Raw genomic sequence first — 26,306 nt, forward strand, 5'->3', positions numbered from 1 at the left:
CAAAAGTTTGTTGTAAAAATAGACATAGGTTATGCAAAAATATAAAAAGATGGACACAAAAGAGGTCCAAAGTAAAAAAAAAAGGAGAAAAAGAGAAAAAAGAAAAAGAGATGAGAATAAGGATAACTCATGTTCTTGCAAAAATATTCCACAAGAGAGAAATATATTTCAGAGAGCATAGTAGAATTAGATTAGTCACTAAATATTCCACACACATGCACATCTTGATCTACGAGTATGACACTTCTCTCTTTGGATCCAGGGTTTGACTTTACGATATACGCAAGGTAAGTATGCTACATATTTTATCCCTACCCGAACTCCACATAAGCTTTTTAGAAGTAGGCTGAATAGGGGCGAAACAATGCTTTGATGAGGAACTATACACATTGAGTGATCTGAAAGAATCATTTGAGGAGCAAAGCTATGTTTTAATTTGAAAATCTTTAAAAAAATCCAAGTTTTCTGAGCAGGAGAAGCAAAGATGACTGGATTCTAATCCGTTCTATTCTTCAACCACCCAAGATGGTGTGGTAGACACTTCAAAGTTCACATGTGTAGGTGAGGCTTGGATGAAGGTAATATTGCTGCCAGTAAAATCCTCGGCTCCTTGGAAGAAGACCGTCGGCTAGAAGTTATTGGATTATATTTTTCTAAACATTGATATGGTGATTAGCCGATGGATTGAATTATGGGTAACAATGCTGCCGATGTCGAATTCATGATGCAAAGCTGGACAAGAGTTTCAATTATCTGTTAGTCACATACAGATACTTAATGGTCAGTAGCTAGGAAGAGGCTGATGTTTATGATCATTGCCTCTAGATAGTCGATTATATAATTATAGACCTAGGGGCTAGCTCCTAATTGGCTAAAGCAGATTAATGGTCAGGAATTCAAGAAGATGGAATCCAAGCAAGACATCAAAAGTATCGGCTCATGAAAGCCGATTGCAAGATACATAGGAGTATTAATTTTGAAGATGATTTATCGGGAGTTGAAGTAGATCAGATATCATTGATTCAGGAAGGAAGACCATCGGACCGAAATAGTTCAAAGCATGAAAATTCATACTCCGAACTAGGAGGGCCTGTGTTGACACTAAAATTTGGTAAGCTTACCCTAGAGAGAAAGAGATTGGCCGATGATGTCAAAAACAAGAAAAACTCTTAATTAGTGGATATTTGGGAGCCGGCCAAGAAATATTATTCAATTTTGGAGAAGCCCGAAGCCCGACTTCCAAGATCTCCTCATGTGAAATAAGGAAAAAGTCAAAAGGATCGAGGAAAGTGCATATGTCAGTCATGACTTGAGAGAATTATTAGAGATAACACGCACAGCTCATTATTATATTCAGCCAAGTTTGAAAGATTTGCTAATATATGGAATATTTGAGAAAATCGGTGATGACATACAGCATCTTGAAGTCGGCCTGATAGAGATATCATGTAAAGCAACAAAAGAAATATCATTGATAGGATGATGTGTTTGGAAAGCTCTAGATGCATCACGTATGTGCAACAAAGGAAAGGAAATATTATTCTATTCAGGATATGGCGTCCAGATGCACATCGACAATGCAAGAAGCAAGGACATGTATCATATACGTGTATATACATGGCCGATTAGATGTTGTGTCCATATATGGCTCGGCAAGGTGGCATATCTACATACTGAATCTGCCGGTTGAGCCGAACAGGATAAGGACATGAATAGAAGCTTCATCAGCGAGGACTCTGCATAAGGGAAATTAGAGTTCATGTATTTTAATATTTTCTTTCATTTAGATATTATTGTTAGATAAGTTATGTACATAGCTCATTAGGATCTTTACTACAGGGTATAAATATGTACCCCCTGCTCCTTGTAAAAGACATCCACACATCAATCAAAACAATCTTTACCTTTTCGGCTTCACGCTAACCCTTAGGAGTAGGAGTAATGTAGATCTCGGGGAGTTCTTCAACAAGCAGGGCTGCCATCGATTAAGTTCGACCTCCAGCTTGTCTGTAAGTACTGTCACGACTTATATTGTTGCTTGTAAGGCTGCATCAGCTGATTGACCTCTTGCAAGTCATAGTATAAGTTAGTTATTGATCCTTATCTAGTTCAAGTATGGCTGCCATCGGTTAAGCTCGACCTCTTGAATTAGATTAAGGTCAAGTTATCGGCTCTACCTAAGGGTGGTATCCTTCAGGTAGATTCATTAAGTTACCGATCTTGCTAATATTCTTATTGCCATTAGTTTCAGCAATATCAACCTGCCCGATCGAGATCGATCTAGATCGGCCTCACATCCTTTTAGTTCATCGTTTATTTTGCTATATTGTGATAATTTTTACTTTAAATGATGGATTATATTTTATCGGCCATTCTACTTCGATCTTGATCATGCATAGTACGCGGCCAAGGCATGTCTGATCTTGAGTAGGTTTACTAGCTAGTTGAGTCTGGTCTATAGCTCGCTATTATGGCTGTAACGATCCGTTCGATCTCCACTGTTAGCACTTTAAATCCACTACACAACAACACTAATATAGCGTCATGCGTGTGTCATTATAAGTTCACTAATACCGTTGAATTGTTGGTCGGTATAGCTGGCCCACAGATCAAGTGTCGGTAAATGTACCTTTTGCGTTGAACTATCTGTCGGTATAAATATTTGGCTGTATAGTTGAACCGTCGGTCGGAATAGATAAACAAAAAGGACGAACCTTCGGTCGGTATAGAGTGGTGCGCGCTCTGAAAAAGAAAAAAAGGCCCGTTCGTGGGAAGATAAAGATGGGCCTTCACGCCAGCAGCCCAACTCAACACCCAACTCCCTCAACCCTAACCCCCACGTCCAGACTCCCCCCTCTCTCTCCCAATCTTCCAAAGCCGCCGCCCTACACTTCTCCTCTCCGTCTCTTCTCTCGCCTCAACACCACTGCCGCCGCCGCCGCTTGTAGATCGAGATTCGCCCGGCACCGCCGCGAAGGATCGAGATCGATCCAGCGCTGCCGCATAGACCTTGAGATCTTGCCGGTGCCGTCTACCACTCCTCCCTTCCGAAGGCGACGGCTGCTGGATCCTATAGCCGGGCGGGATTTAAGGATGAACCAACGGATCCAGGGTGGGTGTCCAGAACCACGACTTGCCATCTGCTCCTGCTGCTTTGGAGGCACGTGAATCATTCGCGTTCTACTCCGTCGTGGGCTCTTCTTGTAGGATTGGACCATGGAGACGACATGATTCTTTGGGGCTCTGGTGGGTCCGCCGCCGTCACGATGGAAGCGCCTAAGGAGCAGTAGCAGCAAGCAGATCTTGGTGCCCTGGTGTTGCGGCTGTAGGCGTGAGTCTACAGGCACGGGTGGCCGGCATACGGAGCCTGGATCTAGCACACATGGGACTCGCCTGGCTGTCTCCTCTTCGGCGTGGTCGGCGCTCTCAAGCTTTGCCAGCTATGACAAATTGTTGGCGTGCTGCTATGTGGTGAGGCTGAGCGGAAGCTCTATTTAATTCCTACAGTAGTTGTTTTGTATACACGTAATACAGTTAGTGCATGTGCATAGTTGTTTTTTAATACATGTAATACAGTTAGCTCTGTTCCTTCAATTCTTACAGCCGAGCCAATGGAAACTATTTTGTTTTCCAATTCTAGGTCTCAACTTACTTGCACTACTTTACTGTGTTTCTGAGTTTTCATTACCTTTTGATAGAGTATTGCATATTTGCATCTGTAAGTTGGTGTTGAATTGTACAGAATTGTGATAGGTTAGGATTTGTGTGGGAACTTTTCTTCGAAGACTTTGAAAGGCCCAATTCCTACAGAGATTGGTAAACTGACAGCTAAATAAAATGTATGTTTCACTATCTGCCGTCATGTGAATTCATTCTTTTCATTTGCCACCAGGTGTTGACATGATTTTCTTACTTCTGCGGGTGCAGGTATGATATATACTATTTGCGGATTTCTTTACTAGATGTATTCATGCATCTTTTTCTACCCTCAGACACCTGGAAAAAATTGCATACAAACTGTATGCACCGTGGAGCCATGCATACCAACCATCGTTACGTGACGCGTGTCTCTGCACAGCTAGCCTAGACCGCGCAGTTGGTTCCCTAGCCCCCGCCGTGCAGCACGCGGCTCTCAATTGCGACTGTGAGTGACCCCCGCCTCATCCTCATCGATTCCATCAGGCAAGCAATCTGATCCTGTTCTTGGTCCCTAACGCTTCTTTGCCGCAGCTGTTGGGATCCGCGACGACAAGGACTGCAGCGTGGGCTGGAGTGGCTGCGAGGGAGAGGTGCCCTGCGACGACGTCGACGCTTGCTGCCGCGACAACGACCGCTGCGTCTAGAAGAAAGGTTACATTTGCTTGCTTCCCTGCCTGCCTTGCTGTGCACTTGTGCTTGTTAGTGAGATGGCCGGATGGATGAAGCCATGTCAATGCAGTGAGGTAGGCAATAAATCCGACTTGGTGTATAGATGAGCTGAGTTGCTCTTCACATCTAGTGCTTTACATATCTGCTCATCACTACTTCTACTGAATCTCACCGTTCGTGCTTTCTACTGCATTACTCTTACTTGTCATGGAAATTGAGACCTCACATCTTGCCTGCATGGTACTACATACTAATCCTAATACTGATCTGTCGTTGTATTCTATCAACATCTCTCGACCTTTCACTCCACTTGCCTTGCTGCATCTACTGCAGTCTATCACCTCACCTTTCTAATTGCAGCACAACACCTCTGCTTTCATCAATTTAATTCAGACTCTGTTTGCCTCTCCCAGTGCACAAGCTTGTCAACAAATTAGACCCATAGTACTCCATCACTGCTTTGATTACTTGCTGCATTCTTGAGGCCTTCTCCTATACTAATTTCAATATTTCTCTTCTTTCTAACTGCAGCACAACAGTTCACTTGCCATCATTACGTAGTCACAGTCTCTGTAGCACTTCACTTTCCACTAGCTGTTCCTAGGAAGTCTATCCACTAGTTGTTCTTCGTCTTGCCTTTTGCTTCAGTTCAGTTAAGGAAAGCAAGGACTAGAGATTGCTATTTTTTCAGTTCAGTTAAATAGACATCATTTTCTTTCGTGTTTTCTGTAATAATCAAAAAACAGTGAAAGCATATATAGCTGGAATCTGGCAGCATATTGCATCTTTAATATGGAATTGTTGGTGATGCTGGACCTCAGTTTTTCTCATGGCACGCACACACTGATAATTCACATGTCGTAAACGATGATATGATTTTGCGGGCAGCGATGGTTTGGTATTGGCAGTAACCTGATCTTGATTTTTTCTGTTACTCTAGCTTGTCACTATACATCTTGTTTTCTGCTTTTTATTGTCATGCTATGAGTTTCTGTACAAAGTAATAGAAAACAAGAATGCAGATTTATTTTTTGGCCTAATCTATCTGTTGCACTACTTTGTTTTGCAATTCAGGACTCAACATACCTGTACATGGACTGATCTGATGTCATGTGTATTCACAGTACAGCTGCACTGGTGCGTTGGAGCTGTAGCTGAAAGAATCTGCACATGACTGTGAGCCGAAGTGGGCAACTTGCAACCTTTTGGAGATTATTTGAACATCCACAACATTGGCGGTTGCTCTTCTTGTGCGTACCGGTATGATCATCTTTCTATATGCCATCTTTTTAATATTGTGTGTGGACAGGAACACGGCAATCATGTTTAAATTAAAACCATTCCGTGGCTTCATTATGCTTCTTTTTAAGTGTCCTCGACATGTATTTGATTGATTAAAAATAGCAATTTGACCACATCACCACAGGCCTGTACTTGTTACAACTGTTAGATAATGAACAGTTTACTAGAAGCACAATTGGAACACTGCATCTGACAGAACAAAGTACTACAGTATAAGTTGGAACTGAAAAATATGATTTGATTTTTTAGGTGGAAGGCGCTAGATGTAACGTGGTTATTTTGTGTCAGCAAGCAGATCAAACATTTTGTAAGATGGAGATGAAACATCGATGGATGCTAGTTGCTTTGGATGATATAGCATTTTGTAAAGAACTGCTTGGGGATGGATGCTAGTTGCTTTGGATGATGTAACATTTTGTAAAGAACTCCTTGGACATGTTAGCTGTGAGGTGTGCAAGCCAGACTTGTGTGTTGTGAAGAATACTGTAATTTGGTGTCTCATGTTACTGTGAGGTGTGCAACCCAGCATGACTATTACATGTACCAATTGGCATGAATGGAATCTAAGCTATGTCATTGTGACTCGATTTTGTGTCTCATGTTGAATGTGACCTTGTATGTTTCATGTCTAAAAGAATACTGTAATTTGGTTAATGTGAGATTAATAATGTATTTTTGCGTCATGTGATCTATGCGTTGGATTGTTGGTTGGTATAAATCCCTTTAGCCTTGAACTGTTGGACGGTAAAACTACTATATGCCATCAGCCTGTTGGTCGGTATTGCTTCAGCATTTCGTCAGACTATCGGTCGCTAAAAGTATGTCGGTCGCTATAATCCTATCCCGACGCCACTTTCAGCGGCAGCAGTTAAGTGTCGGCATAGATCTATACCGACCGATAGTGCGTCGCTGTATCCACCTATAGCGACCAATGGTGCATCGCCATTCTGGGGCTGTGGTGTAGTGATCAGAGTATGCTAGTTGGTAGATTTGCTTTCGGCTAGGCATGACCTTGACTGTTTGCTATGCCTATATCGACTAAATAGCCGATTGCCTGCACTTTAACGCTCATAGTATGTTTTCATGATTCTGTTAAATGTGAATAGATCTGTTTACTTTAAAGGTTTAATATGTTATCTTTATTATGGCTGCCATCGATCCGGCCGAACCCCATATTAAAAATAATATGCTAGATTTGATGAGTTTAGAAATCTGTTCATATTAAATAGTCGATTGTTCACATGTTATGCCTCTATCTTCTCTGTATCGGCTATTTAGCCGATTACTTGAGCTTATTATGCTTATCTGTTTCTCAGACGTCTGCTGTTTATGTTCGTTATTTATACTTATGAATTAGCTGATTTCATGATTGTTTTCATCTGTTAAATTACCGATCATGCTCATTAATATTATTGGCTCGATATTTTATATCGATCATGCTCTGTTTACCTGGTAATGTTTATTTCTATCGCTTTATTGTCAGATATCGACTCTGTAGTCGATGGCCATATCAATCGGCTGTTTAGCCACATATCGGAACTGTCTGGTGCAACACCGGCATGTTTCACCTTAAATTACTGACTACTTTCTCCTTGTTAATTGCAGGGTCAAATTGACTGGCACGCCTTCGGTCTCGAAACCGACCGATCCTGTGTTTGAAGCCAACCGGATCTCCGAGCTTACTCCAAGCAGATCTTTCTGGCTTGCTGTGTGTTGATCATATCACCACATTTTTGTGTCAACACTCACATTATGGAGTCTGCATATGTTGCTTTTGTTTCCAAATTCGATAATTATAGGAAGCGGCGTCCGTCCGTCCAGACGGATCACCCCTCCCGCGCCGCTCGATCCCACCAGTCATGCGTCCCGCCTGCGCCGCTTGCTCCTGCCTGTGCCGCTTGCTCCCACCTGCGCGCTCACTCCCGCCAACACGGATTCGCCCCGCCTATCGTGCGCCCCAACCGTTGCGGCCGAGGCCGCCTCCATCTTGCCGCCTGCCTGCCCAAACTCGTTCCGTAGGGCCGCATCTCCACCGTGCTAGTTCACCGCACGCGCACGCCCATGTTGCGCTGAAAGTGTATGTTGCAAACGTATGTTTCAAGGGTTTCAGATGTTTCAGAGGTATATCATGGATGTTGCATAAGTAGATCTGGATGTTGCATATGTTGCAATGGCTATACACGTATGTTGCAAGTGTCTATTCAAACTGTTTCATCTACCTCAGACGTATGCTGCAAGTGTTTTATCTAGATGTTATATATGTTGTCGTGGCTATACGCATATGTTGCAAACATTTGTTCCAAATGTTTTATCTGTTTCAGATGTATGTTACAGCAAATGTGTCATGTTGCAAGTGTTTCATGAGTAGGCGCAGAAAGCGGGCGCATGCGGTCTCCGCATGCGCACGGGAAGCAGAGCGGGCGCAGGTGGTCCACACGAGTACACGCGTGGAATGGAGCGGTGCGGCGTGGGCGGTCCCTGCCCATGCGAATGAATCCCGTGTGAGCGTGGGCGTGCAGCAGGCGTGGGTGTCCGTCCAGACGTACGGACACTAGCCACGCCGTTCTGAAGTTCCTTGCGAGATATTTATTTCTGTTTCGTAGGAGACAGTTGCGGCAGAGCAAAGGTTTAATTCAAGGAGGCAGAGGAAGAAGCAAAGACGGCGGGACCTGCCAAAATGTTTACTGCTGGCATGTCTGATGTTCGGACATCACAATGGAGGCACAAGATCCTAAAGTAGTTGCTCCAACTCCTTAACAAATTACAGCTATCAAGCTACATGCATTTTCACGTAATATTATGAAGACAGCATGTTCATGTTCCCACAAGTTCAACCAGAATCCTGTTAGTTTAGTTTTGAATTGAATATAATTTGGTTGCAATCCTTTTCCTACCTTGCACGGTATTCTTTTTGTGTTCCCATTGTATGTTTTAACCAATAGCCATGCTTGTTTTATTTGTTGATAATTGTTGTATATTTGTAGGCTACTATTGTGAATGCTAACACTCTTGAGGAAGCTGCAAGGCTAGAGCAGGTAATGTCCTATGACTTTGTTCTCATGCTTTTTGTAGCTTTGGCTACTAACCATGTACTAATAGTTTCTTTGTGGATCATCGTGCTCAGGTATTAAAGCACTGGTCAAGTTCCTGCTGAATTTGCAGTGCCCAAGCCTGATGCAAACATGGCTGAAGCTTCAGACGGAGCTGAGGTCAGAACCAAGAGGGTGAGGCTGATGGGCAGAAATAACACGACGAAAGGTCCCCAACAAGAAGAGGTATGTAATGATATTCTTTGTGATATTCTATTAGACGCACTGTGTCCTTCTATGTCAATTTCTAGAGTACGTGCATATAATGCTATCAATTCATGTCTACCAATCGATGATGCTAAAGAGCGCAAGAGATAAAGGGATAGAGCACGATGGCATGCAATGTCTCAGGAAAAAAGAAAAGAAAAATAAGAGACGTCGTGAAGCATATATGATAAAGCAGAAGCAGCAACCAAATATCAAAAATATAAATGGTATCGTCTAATGCATTGTCCGTTTCGATCAGGCCCCTTCTTTCTGTAGCTTCACGGAATGTCCGTAGGATTACGCCATCAACGGCCATTAGATCTTCGAAGGAGGTTGCACCGGCCACGTGGTCCAGAATAACCCTAAGATAGTAACGCTCCCCCTCGACTGGATTGGCAGAAATGATTCTTCCAATTTGTTTAAGAGATTTATCTCGTACCCTCCTCTACCATTTTTTGCCCTGTGTGTGCCACGAATAGAACTCGGGAAAGCATGGGTATAAGATACCTCGGGCTCTTTCATCTGTCATATTCATCTCGAACTACGCCGTAAGTATCAACCTTTCAACACCCATAGACGATTAAGCACTCGTTGAACCCCTTTGCAGCGGTGAAATGACACCATGTGCATGTCTAGAAGATGGAGCTGTAAAGACAACACAGAGGGGACCTCTCACTCAAATCAAAACCATATATCCTCCATAAGGCTTCTGGTGGGGTTACATATCTAGCATCTCTGTACCGTTTGATCTCATCGAAGTTCCCTTCATTGTCATCCTTGTCAGCCTGTCTCATAGCCACAGATGTCTGATCATGACCCTTGTAAATGTACTTAAATAGATACTTGACTGCTTTGATGCTCCACATGCCTCAACTTTGATATGGCAGTTGAAATTATTTAAAAATTTCCAAAAATATAAAGCTATCGCCAATTGAAATTGTGATATTTAATTTTCACCAAAATAATTGGTGGGATTTCTCTTACAACTATTTAAATTGTAATTTATTTTATATAAATTTAATCTCCAGCAGTCCAGCTGAGCTCATATGAAAAGCCGTGATTTTTTCAGTGAAACAAATACCACCTAAACCACATGTTGTAGGTGAATTTTCCCAATCGAATTAGTGAAATTGAAGTTTGTCCAGATTCAACAGGCTGTAGGTGAAATTTCCCCATCGAATTAATGTGGTTGAAGTCTGTCCATTTCAGTTGGTCATAGTCGTATATTTATTGAAATTTAGGTAGTAGGTGAAATTTCCCAATCGAATTGACCAAATTGAAATCTGTCCATTTCAGTTAGTGATAGGTGTACATTTATGCAATTTTTTTCTGGTTAATTATCTTTTGCAAAAGGAAGATTAAAAATATAAAAATAAAATTCCTAACATGGATCAGGCTATAGCCCATATTTTGCCTTGTCTTTTAGTATATTTGGTCAAGATTCAGATTCTACCATAAACATTCTGGATCTAGATTCAGAATCACTTGCTTAATTTATTTGGCTACCGATCAAGATTTTTTCTGAAATAAATTAGAATAAGCACGAAACACCATTTTGGGTGATTATCTCTCCTAGTGTCAAAATGAGAAGTGTGTCAACGTGATTCAGAATGAAAGAGACTCTTCATCTAATTAACACTTAAAATGGTAAACAATGGTCACCTGTGTAGTTTAGGTTTAGTCAATCAATAAGAGAATTATAAATACCACAGTAACATTCAGCTAATTAACATCATAATAAATATATAGAGTGGAGTGAGATCTGGTTTTCTTCTAAAAATTATTTGATAGAATACTTATTTTTACATGTGTCAGCGCAAGCACTATGCCAGAACACGTAATCACTGTCGGACCGTCAGTGCCGAGTGTGCTGGAGCCGGCAGTGGGCTAAGCACTGCCGAGTAGTATGGCGAAAGATCCAGAAAATTTGCGGAAATAATCTAATCACTGGGTAGTGATGGTACCTATCACTGCCTGCTAAACCCACCACTTAGTAGTGATATATATATCACTGTCGGTTATTCAAGGTACAAGCCAGCCGTGATATGTACCAATCATTGTCGACTTATATTACGACCCGGCAGCGATATATCCATGCCCGATAAAGGCACAACCCAATAGTGATATTTTGCATAGCACTGCCGATTTTCGTTCTGAACCATCAGTTGGATCCACCTAGCTATCACAACATTGATTCTCCACCATTGATCCCACCTACCACCATTGCTTCTGGTTATATAAGCGGTGTCCCAACACCTCCACGGCAAAAGATGAGGTCCCCTCGTCAGCCGATTCAGTAGTATGCAAGATACCTCGTCATAATGTTTTTGCCACTCATAGTATTCACATATATTGGCTCTTTTGTGTGAGAGTCCTACACATACACGTTATTTCTCGGGGCACCGGAAACTAGCGGCGTAGAGTTGCTCATTACCCTTGCGTTGAGATTGTGGCGTCCACTTGCTCATCACAGGGTCCAAACCCTTATGGACCTCGGTTCTCTCTCTCTCTCTCTCTCTCTCTCTCTCTCTCTCTCTCTATTCCCGTTCCCAGGCTCCTAAGCATCGAACTAGGCAAACAAATGGCCACAACGTCACATAAGAGCAGCTCCAACAGTAATACAAGTAGCCGGTAGTATATTTTATTCAGCAAGAACAAGAGAAACATAAAAAGTAACTAGCTAGCTCTTTATAATGAGTTAAGCTTACATGTTTTCCAATAATTTATATGTCTATGCTTCACAATCAGGCTACATTGAACTAAAATTTGTCTTCTCATGGAAAGGAAAGTGTTCAACCGTGAACACATAACTAGATATCCTATAGCGGGAAGACAACTACCGGAAGCCACGTCCGAACTTTTGTCGATCCAAAATAAAAAAATTTAGAGGCCCTTAAAAATCCTGTATGTTTTTGTACAAATGCCCAAAAATCAATTACGATCCATTTTGTTTGTTTCTACATAGTATCACAGTTTTTGTGGTTTAAAAAACAAATTGAAATTCTATATTTCTGTAATTCCTAAAAGAAGAATGTAATAAAAAATTAAAAAATTCATGCCAGCATATCATGAGGATATATAAAGTACCGTAGGCACGATGAGCTCAATGCAAAACAACTCACACTACAGCCACACTGTTGCATGCAAGTTTGTCCGAGCAAATAGCATGGCCCAAAACCAATCCACACCAGCTCTCACAACGACGGCGATGACCTCCGGCGCAGAGCTCCTGCAAGCCCAGGCAAAGCTTTGGTGCCACATGTTCAGCTACCTCAAATCCATGGCGCTGCAGTGCGCCATCAAGCTCGGAATCCCCAACATCATCTGCCGCCATGGCGGCGCCGCCTCTGTTTCCGAGCTGTGTGCTGCTCTTCCCGTTACCCCAAGCAAACGGACGTGCTTGTCTCGCCTCATGAGGTTACTGGCCACGTTGGGAATATTCAGAGAGGAAAAGGAGACGTCGCCGAGTGGGGACGGGACGATGGCGAAAGCCATTGCCAAGGCATTCCCGCATGTGCGGTGCTCGGTGTTGGACCTTCCCCAGGTTGTGGGTGGCAATGGCATGCCGGGAGAAGGAGAAGAAGGCACGGTTGAGTTCATCGCAGGTGACATGATGGTTTTCATCCCTCCAGCTGATGCTGTTTTACTCAAGGTATGGGTAGTAATTAATGGTTGATGATGCAAATAAATGTATATTGCACAAGAGTACATAGGAGTATTTAATTAGGAACTGTTTTATTTGTATATACTAATATAGTAAGGTTTTTGCCTTTTGCCAAAGATTTTGCTATTGGTTAGTTTGTCAAAATCGTTGCCATACTTTAGCAAGAAAAAGAGAATCTTGACACACTTTTATGAGTAAAAGATAAGTACATACTCCCTCCGTTCCAAAATACATGACCTCGTCTAGATTCATAGCTGATCCCTTCATTCTTCCCAAAATACATGACCTTGTCCAGATTCATAGCTAAATAAAGGGACATCTATTTTGGGATAGAGGGAGTAAACATAATTTAATTTACTACAAATAGAATATTGTGCCTAAAGGCTTTATCGGAGAGACACTCCATTAAATATGTTACTCCCTCAGTTCTGAAATACAAGTTATTCAAGCGAATTTGGACAAAATAAGGAGCTTGACAAAAAATCACCTTATCCCCTTACTAATTAGGATGAAAGGAGTAATCCAGTTGTTATTTTCCTTAATTGCAGGCTGATTGTTTTAGATGATACTAAGTTTGAAAGGAATCTCAATATTTCTTGCCAAAAAAGACAGAGGAGAAGTGAGGTTAAGGCCAGAATACTATATATTTTGATACAAATTTAAACTCTGAATCCCTTATATTTTAGGACGGAGGGAGTATAAGTTAAGGGTGGTGTTCATATGTTTTTGACGTAAACTAGATGCCTTTCATTCTTTAATAGATATGCTCGCTACCTCTATAAATGATGTGTAATCGTGCATGAAAAAAAAAGATTAACTCTTGCACCCTTCCATCTTGAAATATAGTGCATTATAACTCCTAAATTATGTATTTGAAATATAAAGCATTCTAGGTGGTGGCGCCTAGCTATAATCCAATTAGCAAAGTTTGTTAAAAAGAAAACCATAATTTAGAAACTTTTTTAATTGGGTTTAATTTATGAGCACATGTGTCATTTTAGTATTCCAATAAGTTGTATTAACATTTTAAATTTTTTTATATTACAGGATGGGGAGAGAGTACTCTCTAGTTGTTAATTGTGTGACCTTTCTATTATTGATCGATTGTGTCTAGCTAGGTTCTGTATCTCCATATTTGATAGAGAATTATAGATAATAAAACTAAAAAATGCATTAATACAATTAGGATGTGATGACTACTCATTTTCTTTCGTGATTCATGTAAAGATGGCTCTTTAAATACTCTATCCTCCCCCTCTTGTGTTATTTGTTTAACCATAATGAAGAGGGGATCGGACAATGAGCCTGTATTTTGTTCATTTTTCATGGAAGTCATTTCAAAACTTTGGCTCGTCTGGAGTTCTATTATAACCCAATGATCTTTGTCACGAATACTATAGAAAAAAAACTGAATTTTTCAACACCTTAGAGGAGAAATATTTTTTTCAATGAAAACAAACTTTTTATGATATTATTTATGATTATAGATACAACTAGCAATATTTTCTAAACTCACGTTCTCTAGATTTTTTTCAATACCTAGAGCAACTAAATGGACCATAATAGACTTCTACGACTTCGCCCCCTTATGATCAAATCCTAGCTTTGCCCTTGTCTAAAGGCGTAGGCGTGTCTAGTTGCCAATTGTGAAGCTGCACCATATATCCTGGATAAGTGCAAGTATATATGCTAATCGAATAGTAGTGATCTGAAAAGAAAAGTGTTTGGTTGGCTGCATTGGTCCTATGAAGATATATTTGCCTACATGGGCGGATGCGATGAGCCTTCACCTAGACCGGCACTACACCATAACCTACTTTTCCCTATAGTTATGTGTTGGTCAAACTAGCCTTTTGACGACACATAAAGTGTCGGCAATGATATACCTTTTTTAGGCCACCTTAACTGTCGTCAATAATAGTGTAAGGCTACACGTTATGTGTTGGCGTTTGTCCTTCCAACCTAAAAAGTGTCGGCGAAAGTTATAAGACAAACAAACTGTCGTCGTAGCCTAAGCAAACCATTGTCAAAGTGTCGTCGAAGGCTATGCGCCGAAGCAAATAAGATGATAGAGTTGGGCGGGACACCGCGCGCCAAAAGAGATGCTAAATGTTGAGCCCACTAAAACAGGCTGCCTCAGAACCCATCCCCATTCGTCTCTCCTACTCAGGCCTGGTTTAGTTCCCAAAAATTTTCACCCCAAACTATCACATCGAATCTTGTGGCACATGCATGGAGTATTAAATATAGACGAAAAAAACTAATTGCACAGTTTGGTTCGAAATCGTGAGACGAATGTTTTCAGACTAATTAGTCAATGATTAGCCATAAGTGCTACAGTACTAACATGCGCTAATGATGGATTAGTTAGGCTTAATAAATTCGTCTCACAGTTTCCCGGCGAGCTATGTAATTAGTCTTTTTTATTAGTATCCGAAAACCCCTTCCAACATCCCCGAAACATCCGATGTGACATCCAAAAATTTTCGTTTCGTGAACTAAACATAGCCTCATGCGACTCGAGCAAAAAACCCAGCAGCCAGCAGAGACCGACGCCGCCGGCCACCAGCAGATCCCGACTCGGCGTGCCACCAGGAGGGCTCCTCCGTCGTGCGCCGCAGGAGGGCTCCGCGGGCTAGGCGCCGTCAGTAGCCACTGCCGCCGTCTCCCAATCCCGTCGCAGCCGAACTCCCTGGCAGGAGCCCCACAGCCCCCCCCTCCCCAGGCCCCCGTCGCTGAATCCAACGACGCCGCCACCCCAGTCCCTAGCTCCCCGTCGCCCTAGCCCGCCACCTCCCAAGCCCGCCGCCTCCCAAGCCCGCCGTCCCCAAGCCCGCCGTCGCCCTAGCCCACCGCCGGCCAGCAAAAAGCGGTGCCGCCTGAAAGGATCAAGATGCCCAAGAGGGGGGGTGAATTGGACTAATTCTAAATTTCTTCGCAATAATTAAATCCTATGGATAGCCCAATTAACCCCTTATGCCTAGAAAGTATTCCTAATTGTTCTACCGCACAAAAGACTTGCAACCTAAGTTCCAATCCTACTCTAGCATGGCAATTCTAAGAATGTAAGAACATGAATTGAATTGCTCAAAGTAAATGCTTAAAGTAAATGTTCAAAGTAATAGAGAGGAAGGAACGCGGCGATGTTTTGCCGAGGTATCGGAGAGTTGCCACTCCCCACTAGTTCTCGTTGGAGCACCCACGCAAGGGTGTAGCTCCCCCTTGATCTGCGTAAGGATTAAGTGCTCTCTACGGGTTGATTCTGCAACACTTCGTCGCGGTGAATCACCCACAACCGCTCACAACTTGAGTTGGGTCACCCACAAACTCCGCCGAGTGATCACCGAACTCCCAATCACCACCAAGCTGTCTAGGTGATGGCGATCACCAAGAGTAACAAGCACGAACTCTCACTTGACCACGACAAGCCTAATGAGAAGGTGGATGCACACTTTGCTACTCTTGATCTTCACTAATGAGGTCTCTCTTTGGATTCTCAAATCTCAATCACCTCACTAGGACCTTGCTCTTCTTGGCACTCTCTAAGGTGTTTCTCAGCTATTGGAATAAGCAAAACTACCCCCACACACAAGTGGAGGTGGTATTTATAACACCGGCTGAAAAACAAACCGTTATGTGCCTCTGCGGGGTGACCGGACGCTCCGGTTAGCACACCCCGAACTCCAGGGTTTGCAGTGTGACCGGATGCTGCCAGCGTCCGGTCAGCACTGATCGGACGCGTCCGGTCACGATTTACCCTCTCTAGAACCTTACAGGAAATGACCGGACGCTAGCTCTCAGCGTCCGGTCACTTGACCTTCCAGCGTCCGGTCACACCGAATGATTTCACCTCAGTCAAATGAACTAACCGGACTCTACGCCAGCGTCTAGTCACACCGAAGCCAGCGTCCGGTCAGTATTTGACCCTCCATTCACTTCCAACTCTCGATCATACGTGAATGAAGTTTGCTCCATTGGATCTTAGGCATATGTAGGAGCTACCTAGCGCTAGTTTTAATAAGTGTGCACCACACCTAACTCACTAGACTCACCTAGGTCAAGCTACCCATCCATACCCCTCTTAATAGTATGGCCAAAGGGAAAACAAAGTCCTAAACTACTCTAAGTGTCTCTCCAACTTCAATCGACACTTAGAACTAGTCCATCCTTAACCTTGTCGTCCATCCTTTGAAAACCAAAACGATTTCCATCGTAGGGGCATGACCACCTTGATTGCCCAATCGATCTCCATTACCATGACCTAACTCATTTGTTTCTACAAAACACACGTCAGTCACAGTAATCTTGTATTGTCATTAATCACCGAAACCCAACTAGGGGCCTAGATGCTTTCAATCTCCCCCTTTTTTGTGATTGATGACAATACCACCTCGAGTATGTGAAAGAGTTGAGGTTTTTAACATGCTTGGATTATATAAGCTTTTGTCAATAAGAACAAAGGTGTTAGTCAAGCTTATATGAACCAAGCCAACATGATGTACTCAAAAGATATGAAATAAGCATGAGTACAAGTAATAAAACTCATTTGCATCAGAGTAAAGCATGGAAGCAAGGGCAAATGAGCATAACACAAGTGATATGACATATAAATAATTCAAAGTAGAGAGCACAATGTCATAAATCATGGTCATGTAGATATCACTATCACATATATATATAGTTCAATGCATGAAAGTAAACACATGATGAATGCATAATAGTGTATCACACATAAAAACTCCAAATGTAATATATAAGCTAATAAGATAACTAAGCTCCCCCTAGATAAGTAGCTCCCCCTAAGCCTATCATACTCGAACCCTCTCCCCCTTTGGCGTCAAACACCAAAACCTAAGGGTCGGTCGGCAGGATTGTAGTGGACGAGCCGGGCACTGAGGTACGAGGAGCAAGGTGGAACTGGGTGCCATCATCGTCTGATCCAAAACTCTGGGCTGTCTGATCCTCTATAGCTGGCAGTGTTGCTGAAGTGGTCTGGGTCTGAGCTGGGATAGGTGCTGCCTGTGACTCTACTGGTATGCCTATAGTAGGATCTGAAGATGCAATGGAGGAAGGAAGCCTCTGTGTAGTCACGGCGATGGGAGCTACTGTAGAAGGACCTGGGGCATACAAATGTGGTGGTGTGGGCTGCCCTGTCAAATCACTGAAGGTGGCTCCAAGACTCCTAGAGACTGAAGTATCTGGCTCAAGCAGCGACGATGTCTGTGTCGGTGTGAAGCCCGTCTGTAATGGAGTGAACTGCGGGGCTACCACTGGCGAAGCGAACCACTAGGACACCAGCTCTATAGGAGAAGCATACTATGTTGGTGGCTATCCCTGACTCTGAAGGCCACTAGGCTATAATGCTGGAGTCATCGAAGTAGTGGCTGCCTGACCAAGCTGGGGCGAAGGCTGTGGCGGTGGAGTCCCAATGGCAGTCACAACATGCTGCATAAATCCAAGGAGCTGCTGCTGCATGAGGATCTACTGCTGATGCATGGCCTGCTGCTGCTGCTGTAGATCCTGCGTCTGCTGATGTATAGTAAGCTACTACTGCTAGATCTGTTGCTGCTAGCGCTAGAACTCATCCTGCCGAGTCTAGAACTGAGCAAATGTAGCAGCTGTCTCCTGAGCCTATCATGCCTGGTCCTGCCTCATCCGCTCAAGTATAGCAAGGAGAGTGGGGTTGGTCTGTGGGGCAGGTGGCGTTGAGATGGAGCTGTCGGCCTCATGGTCATGTCGCTGAGGAGGCATCTGAGGGATGGGCTGATAGTCATCATCAGAACTATCACTGGGGTCGCTCACGACCATCCCCTCCTGCTGAGCAAGCTCCTCCTCCTCTATAGCTGCAATTCCTCTGATGATATCATCCTACTAAGCTATAGACTCTGGCACCTCAGGACGTCGACACGGCTGACTCGGTGCTGTAGGTGTACTATGCCTGATCATCTGGGTCATGTTATAGGTAGGAAACTCTATGGTGGCACCACTGTACTCAGCAAGCATCTCTAGTGGCCTCACTATGACTGCTTTATGGATAAGCCAGGTGATCCAGTGAGCATAGGGCAACTGCCTGTGACCTCTGAAGCCCTCAGCTATGGTATCCTCCATCTCTGACAGAAGAAGATCCCAAATATAAAAAACGGTTTGTTGCATCAGAGAGTTGATCAGCCACAACTGTATACGTGTCAAGCCCTCTCTGTATCCCATCCTGGGAAGTAGTGTCCTCCTCATAACAGCCTCAATCACACGAGCAGTGGGGTTAAGGTCACCGGGGTTCCTCCTCGACCCTTCGCCAAAAGGCTCCTTGAAACAGTGATGGACCAAGTCAGTAGGAGGCACGTTGCCACCATGAGGGCATCTGGGGGGTGCTGTCTAGCCATAGCACACCTCGTGAAGTCTGACTGGCTGCTCCTGAAATCTGAGAATCTCCCTAGCCCTGGTGCTCGTCAATCGATAGTCTCTCCCACCAAATGCAATGTGAATAAAGTGATGGTGCGGGTCAATATAGAGAGAAGCATAGAACTGCTGAACCTAAGATGGAACATATAGTCTGGTCCATCCAATCAAACTTGATAGCCCCGGCAGATATGTAAGGTAGGGGCGAATGTGCTCTCCAACTACTGCAACTATAGAGTCAACGTGGCACACCCTCTGAGATCTGAAAACTGCCCCACTGTTGAGATAGGCATTGTAGAAATCCTCCTACAGTGGAGTGTAGAAGCGCTCTGAAGCTCTCTCATCCCTCCTCGGTGGGAACCATACCTCAAAATCAACAAATCTCAGCTGCTAAACCTACTTGGCCGTGGTGGCCCTCAAGTCAAGATGGGTCACTAGAGGCGGACCCTGTGGTCTGGGCGGTGGACGAGAACCCCTCCGCTATGTGTCAGCCCTCGGTGTTGCTAGGGCACGGGTATGACCAGAGCAGCGAGGCTGTGGCTGAGGTGCCTGCTCTATCTCCCCGGCCTGCTAGCCCTCCTGAGGCTCTATTGGCTCTGTTGGTGGGGGCTGCTGCTGTGGCTCCTGCTGTGACTCCCCTTGAGGCTAAGGATCCATAATGGGAAGACGTCATCCTACCATCATGACAGTCCTAGGTGGACTACCATGAAGACGCTCAATACGCTCAAGTCTGCCCTGTGCCTCTGGTGACAGATGATCTGCAATAACAACTCCACTACGAGCGCCTTCTCTCTCGGTATGCTCTGTGGCCTCTGCAACTGCTGCTGCTCTAGCTGTCTCTGCATCTGGATATTTGCACTTCTGAGTTGCTAGCTTCTTCGTCGTCTTGCCTTTAGGATCTGCAGGCTGGCGAGGCGGGGGCCTCCAATCCTCATCTCCTAGACCACCTCCGACGTTCTTCGTCTAAGCCATCTGAAAGATCTGAGGAAAAACTACCGTTGACAAAGAAACAACTACCTCTGTCGAAGATCAACTGCCGCTGACACTTTTGAGGCTTGGCCTCGATCCTTACTCGTGAGCTTGGCTCTGAGTTAACTGACAACTGCCACACGTTCTCAACGGCACCGACTCGCTGCACGATGGATTAGAAGGATATATAGATAAATACGATATTTATCTAATAGATGCAAAAACCTAGGAAGCAAGCAATTTAGATATGAAATTGAAACACGGGACATTGCTACCTGACGAACCAGCGATCCGAGAAAAGAAGAGACACGCGGGGAACCACTGAGTCTAGGGTTAGGGTTGGCGGTGAAGCAACTGCCCTGAATGCAATTGAGAATAATGCTTTGAAACTAATCTAGGTCACGGGCAAAACAATGTTGATGCTAGGGCATGGCCTTACCAGCGCTGGATCGGTAGTGCTTCGGCGGTGGAGCTCGGCGGTGTGGGAGCACGACTGGCTCAGCTGCCAGTGGGAGTCCGGTGGCGTGCGGTGGTGCTTGCTGTGGTGGCTCCGGTGGCGAGCAGTGGAGGCGGCGGCTCAGGCGAGCAGTGGCGCAGCGGCACAGAGCAGGGCAAGCGACGACTAGGGCACGGCGCGTGCGGTGGTGCTTGGGCAGAGCTGGCGGCGGCACCGGCAGTGGCGCTATGGTGGTGCGCGGACGAGCGATGGATCCGGTGACTGGGCTAGTGCGGCGGCTGCGATGGAGGCGAGCGCGGGTCTGCGGAGGCGGAGACAAAAATGACAATGTCAGTGCGGAGTAGATGCGGGATAGGGTCAAGGAAACCGCGCACGTGGCTTATATGGCCCCGGTGGATCCGAAAAGGAAAAGAAAAAGAGACCTAAAGCTGCATGAAAACAACTGACCGGACGCTCCGGTGGTAGCGACCGGACGCTACCACCTAGCGTCCGGTCGATTCCAGAGAGGTCCAAATCCTCTGGAATTACGACCGGACGCGTCCGGTTGACACCGACCGGATGCCGCTAGAGTCCAGTCACCTAGCCTTGATGTCTTCATGATCGACAGGACACTGAAGCACCTTCTGACCGGACACGGAAAAAACACTGTTTCAGCGTCTGGTCACTCCTTCGGCAGCAGGTTCACCTCCTTTGAACTGACCGGACGCTGGACATCAGAGTCCGGTGCAGCGTCCGATCACTCCTTCAGCAAATCTTCAAATTCCTTCGCGCTGCCTGTTCCCAATCAAGTCCTAACTCTAATAAGATCCAAATAAACACCAATTGGGACTGATATGAGTGACCTCTCTCAAACCCTCAAGTTTTTCAAAATATTTTGCCTTAGGCTATAATTCTTTTTAAGAAAATAGGCAATAAGAGGGTGACTTAAGATAAACGACAAAACAACATTCATGCATATGTAATACTTGAATGAAAATCTAGTTGCTTGTCAAGTTTGATCCAAGGTTAAGCTTCTTCACATGCTTTTTGGCGGTTATCTTAACCATGTTAGACAAGCCCTATATGCATTATAAAGCATTAAACATGTTGTATATTACAATGCAATGCAAGGGACAACACAAGCTCAATTTTTAGTGAAGTTGCTAAAATCAAGCACATTGAGTTCATTCCACAATCTACAAAATGTTGCCTCATCTAGCGGTTTAGTGAAGATATCCGCCAATTGATCCTCGGTCCTTACACCTTCTAGTGATATATCATTTTTAGCAACATAATCTCTAAGAAAGTGATGACGGATATCTATGTGCTTGGTGCGAGAGTGTTGAACCGGATTATTTGCAAGTTTTACCGCACTTTCATTGTCGCACAAAAGAGGTACTTTATCTAGAACTACACCATAGTCTAGCAAAGTTTGTTTCATATAAAGTATTTGTGCACAACAAGCACCCGTGGCAATGTATTCCACTTCGGCGGTGGACAAAGCCACACTATTTTGTTTCTTGGAGGACCAAGACACAAGTGATCTACCAAGCAAATGACACCCTCCAGATGTGCTTTTTCTATCAACTTTGCACCAGGCATAATCCGAATCGGAATAGCCAATTAATTCAAATCTAGCTCCTTTGGGATACCGAAGGCCAATGCTTGGTGTGTGCTTAAAATACCTAAGGATTCTTTTTACGGCAATTAAATGAGTTTCCTTAGGATTAGCTTGAAACCTAGCGCACATACACACATAAACATGATGTCGGGCCTAGATGAGGTCAAATATAACAAGCTATCAATCATAGAGCGGTAGAGAGTTTGATCAACCGGGTTACCTCCCTCATCTAGGTCGAGATGTCCATTGGTTGGCATTGGAGTCTTGATTGGCTTACATTCATCCATCTTGAATCTCTTGAGAAGATCATTAGTATATTTCTCTTGAGAAATGAAAATCCCTTCTCTCATTTGCTTGACTTGAAAACCAAGAAAGAATGTAAGCTCTCCAATCATTGACATCTCGAACTCCTTCGACATCAATTCACCAAATTCTTTGCATGAATCTTCATTTGATGATCCAAAGATGATATCATCAACATACACTTGACAAATGAAGGTATGCCCATCAAGCTTCTTGGTGAATAGTGTGGTGTCGACCTTCCCAATGATGAAGCCCTTCTCAATAAGGAAGTCCCAAAGGCGCTCATACCAAGCTCTTGGGGCTTGCTTAAGCCCATATAGTGCCTTGGACAACCTATAAACATGATTAGGATATCTAGGGTCTTCAAACCCAGGAGGTTGATCAACATAGACTAGTTCATTTATAAAGCCATTTAAGAATGCACTTTTCACATCCATTTGATAAAGTTTTATTTCATGATGCGATGCATATGCAAGGAGGATACTAATGGCTTCTAATCTTGCAACCGGGGCAAAGATCTCTCCAAAATCCAAACCTTCAACTTGAGAGAACCCCTTTGTAACTAGTCTTGCCTTGTTCCTTGCAACAACACCTTGATCATCTTGCTTGTTTCGGAACACCCACTTTGTTCCAATGACTCTTGCACCTTTTGGCCGCTCTTCAAGAGTCCAAACTTCATTGCAAGTGAAGTTGTTCAACTCTTCATGCATGGCATTTATCCAATCCGGATGTTGAAGAGCTTCTTCTACCTTAGTAGGCTCAAAGCAAGAGACAAAAGAGTGATGTGCAATAAATGAAGTAAGTTTTTGAGATCGAGTCATTACACCCTGAAAGGTCCTTGTTGGTTTTGGTAATTGAGTAACAACCTAGGTGGACTAATTGTGTTTATGTGAGATACACAGGTGATTAGTCCACAGGTACATGTGTATGAGCAACATATGCCATGGAGGTGAAAATGGCTTGGAGATGTTGCAAAGCTCACACATGTGATGATGAAGGAGCTTATTGCACATGAGACATGACATTGAGTCATGTGATCAAGGTGGAGAAGATCAAGACATGACTTGGCTTGATGGACCGGTTGCAAGCATGAAGGGCAAGTCGAAGGCTTTGGAGTGATGGACCGCGTGGCGGTGAAGCTTGAGCAAGACTTGGCGCCGATGGACGATAGCAACGGTGAAGAGCAAGTAGAGTCAAGATCGATGAACCAATATGATCGTGTGATGATATGAAGTGGATCATATCATTGTTGATCGTGTTGGTGCATGTGTTGCATCGACATTGAAGGAGATGGAATGGAATGCGCAAGGCAAAGGTATAACCTAGGGCATTTCATTTCACTGGTCATAGGTGTGTAGAGAAGTTTATGACCGGGTTTAGGATAGATGGCCATACTATCAAGAGGAGCAAACTTATTTGCATATCGGTCATCTAGTGCTACTCGAGTGATCTAACTTTGCATTGTCGCTAGGATCGAGTGGCGTGGCAAGTTGAGTGGCTAACATCCTTTGGGAAATGATTGTGAAAATGCTAACACACATACACATGATGGTGTACACTTGGTGGTGTTGGCAAGTTGAGTGGCTAACATCCTTTGGGACCTGACCGGACGCAGGCAGTCGGCGCTTTCGGGAAAATGGAATGTCTATTTTCTATTGCACCGGATGCAAAATTCTTGGTGGTTGGCACATTGGTGCAAGGGTGAAGGAGTTAGAAGTGAAAACGAGTTGGTCGCGAAGACGCTGGCGTCGGTCAACTGACCGGACGCTGGGTCTGAATGCACCGGACGCTGCCTGCCTGTGTCCGGTCGCACTGACGTGGAGTGTAGCAGTAGCTGGAGTGTGACCGGACGCTGGTGCTGCGTCCGATCGTGTTCGACCGGACGCGTCCGGTCATGCTCAGGAGCTTACTGGAAACGACCGGACGCTGAGGGTCCAGCGTCCGGTCAGTTGAAGCTGCTGCGTCCGGTCAGGTCAAGTGACCGTTGGAATCGGGACACGTGGTCGTCTGCGAGCGACCGGACGCTGAGGTCCAGCGTCCGGTCAACACGACCGGAGCGTCCGGTCGGCCCGACCGTTGCCCAGTGAAGGGGTAACGGCTAGTTTAGCCCTTGGGGCTATAAATAGAAGTGGCCTTCGGCCATGGCTAGTGCTGAGCACCTCAAGGGACTTAGTGTCCATGCTTGTGAGTGCTTGGGAGCCCTCCATCACACATATACTTGATAGTGATCATTCGATTGTGTGAGTGAGCGATTCTAGTGCGATTGCATCATGAGGTTGCATCGAGTAGCACTAGGTGATCGAGTTGCAAGCCGGTGGTGCTTGTTACTCTTGGAGGTTGCCACCTCCTAGACGGCTTGGTGGTGGTCTCCGTCGAAGCGCGCAAGAAGCTTGTGCGGTGCTCCGGAGAAGTGCTTGTGAGGGGCACTTGTGCTCGCCCCGTGGGAGTCGCGAAGAGCAACATTAGTAAAGCGTGTCATTGAGCTACCCTCACTCAAGGGGTAGGTTCTTGCGGTGCCCGACGTGCGGGCTTGGCGGGTGATGCCAATTAGCCGCCGAACCACCAAGTGAGCGGTCGACACAACGGGGACTAGCGTGTTGGCAAACACATGAACCTCGGGAGAAAAATCATTGTGTCAACCTTGTTCTTCCCGTTGGTTTGCATCTCCGTTACACAAGCTTGCGTTTACTTTCATATACATTAAGCTTGTGTTGTTGCTTTTGTAATTAGTTAGCTTGTGTAGCTTGCTAGTTACCTTCATGCTTGTGTAGCATAGAAGTAGCTCCCTTGCATGGCTAATTTGGTTTATGTAACCTTGTTAGTCACATTACTTAGTTTGTGTAGCTAAGTAATTGCGCTCTCTAATTTGGCATTGGTTGCCTTGTTATTGAGCATTGCTAGTGAGCTTAGTTGGCTTTGTGCTTTTACTTACTAGCATGTGTAGGAGCTCCCCTGTAGCTTAAAGTACTAGTGGCATAGGTTTGTGTGACCTTGCTTCTAGAATTGGTTAGGAGAGCTATAGCTAGCCCGGCACCTTTGTTGCTTGATTAGTATCTTTGCAAGGTGCTAGTGAACATAGATAGAGGGGTGTAGTCTTGGCTAGACCGATAGTTTTAATTCCGCACTTGTTTCAGTTAGCCAACGTGATTAAGTTCTAAAAAGGACTATTCACCCCCCCCCCTCTAGTCACCATCTCGACCCTTCACACCCTTTGATGGACTCCCTATGATGAGATCTTGTGGATGATCTTGAAGTAGGGGTGTATTTCTTCTATTGACCACTTGGGGGGAGGTTGTGGAGCATCAACATCTTGTGCTTGTACCACCATTTGTTCATGGGAGACATGAGTAGCTTCATTTTCTACTCTCCCATCTTTGTCATCATCTTGTGGCACACTTGATGAAGAAGGTGGATCAATCACTTGTACATCATCTTTAGGCTTGATGTCTCCAACCGGAATGTTCTTCATAGCCTCCCTCAATAGTTCATCACCTACATCATCAATATTCTCATGTGCTCCTTCGGAGCCATTAGATTCATCAAATTCCACATCATATGTTTCTTCAACCAAGCCGGTGGCATGATTAAATACTCTATATGCTTTGGACTTTGATGAGTAACCAACAAGAAAACCAATATCACAACATCTTTGAAACTTCCCTAGGTGTTGCCGCTTCTTGTAGATGTAGCATTTGCAACCAAACACCCTAAAGAAGGAGATGTCTGGCTTCTTCCCATTGAGCAACTCATAAGGTGTCTTGCCAAGGAACTTTTGAAGGAATAGGAGGTTGGATGCATAGCATGTGGTGTTGATTGCTTCCGCCCATAGAGCTTTGGGGGTGTTGTATTCATCAAGCATTGTTCTAGCAAGAGTGATCAATGTCCGGTTCTTCCTCTCAACTACACCATTTTGTTGAGGGGTATATGTTGCGGAGACTTCATGTTTGATTC

This window comes from Miscanthus floridulus, chromosome 15 (genome assembly GCF_019320115.1).
Source record: "Miscanthus floridulus cultivar M001 chromosome 15, ASM1932011v1, whole genome shotgun sequence".
Taxonomy (NCBI): domain Eukaryota; kingdom Viridiplantae; phylum Streptophyta; class Magnoliopsida; order Poales; family Poaceae; genus Miscanthus; species Miscanthus floridulus.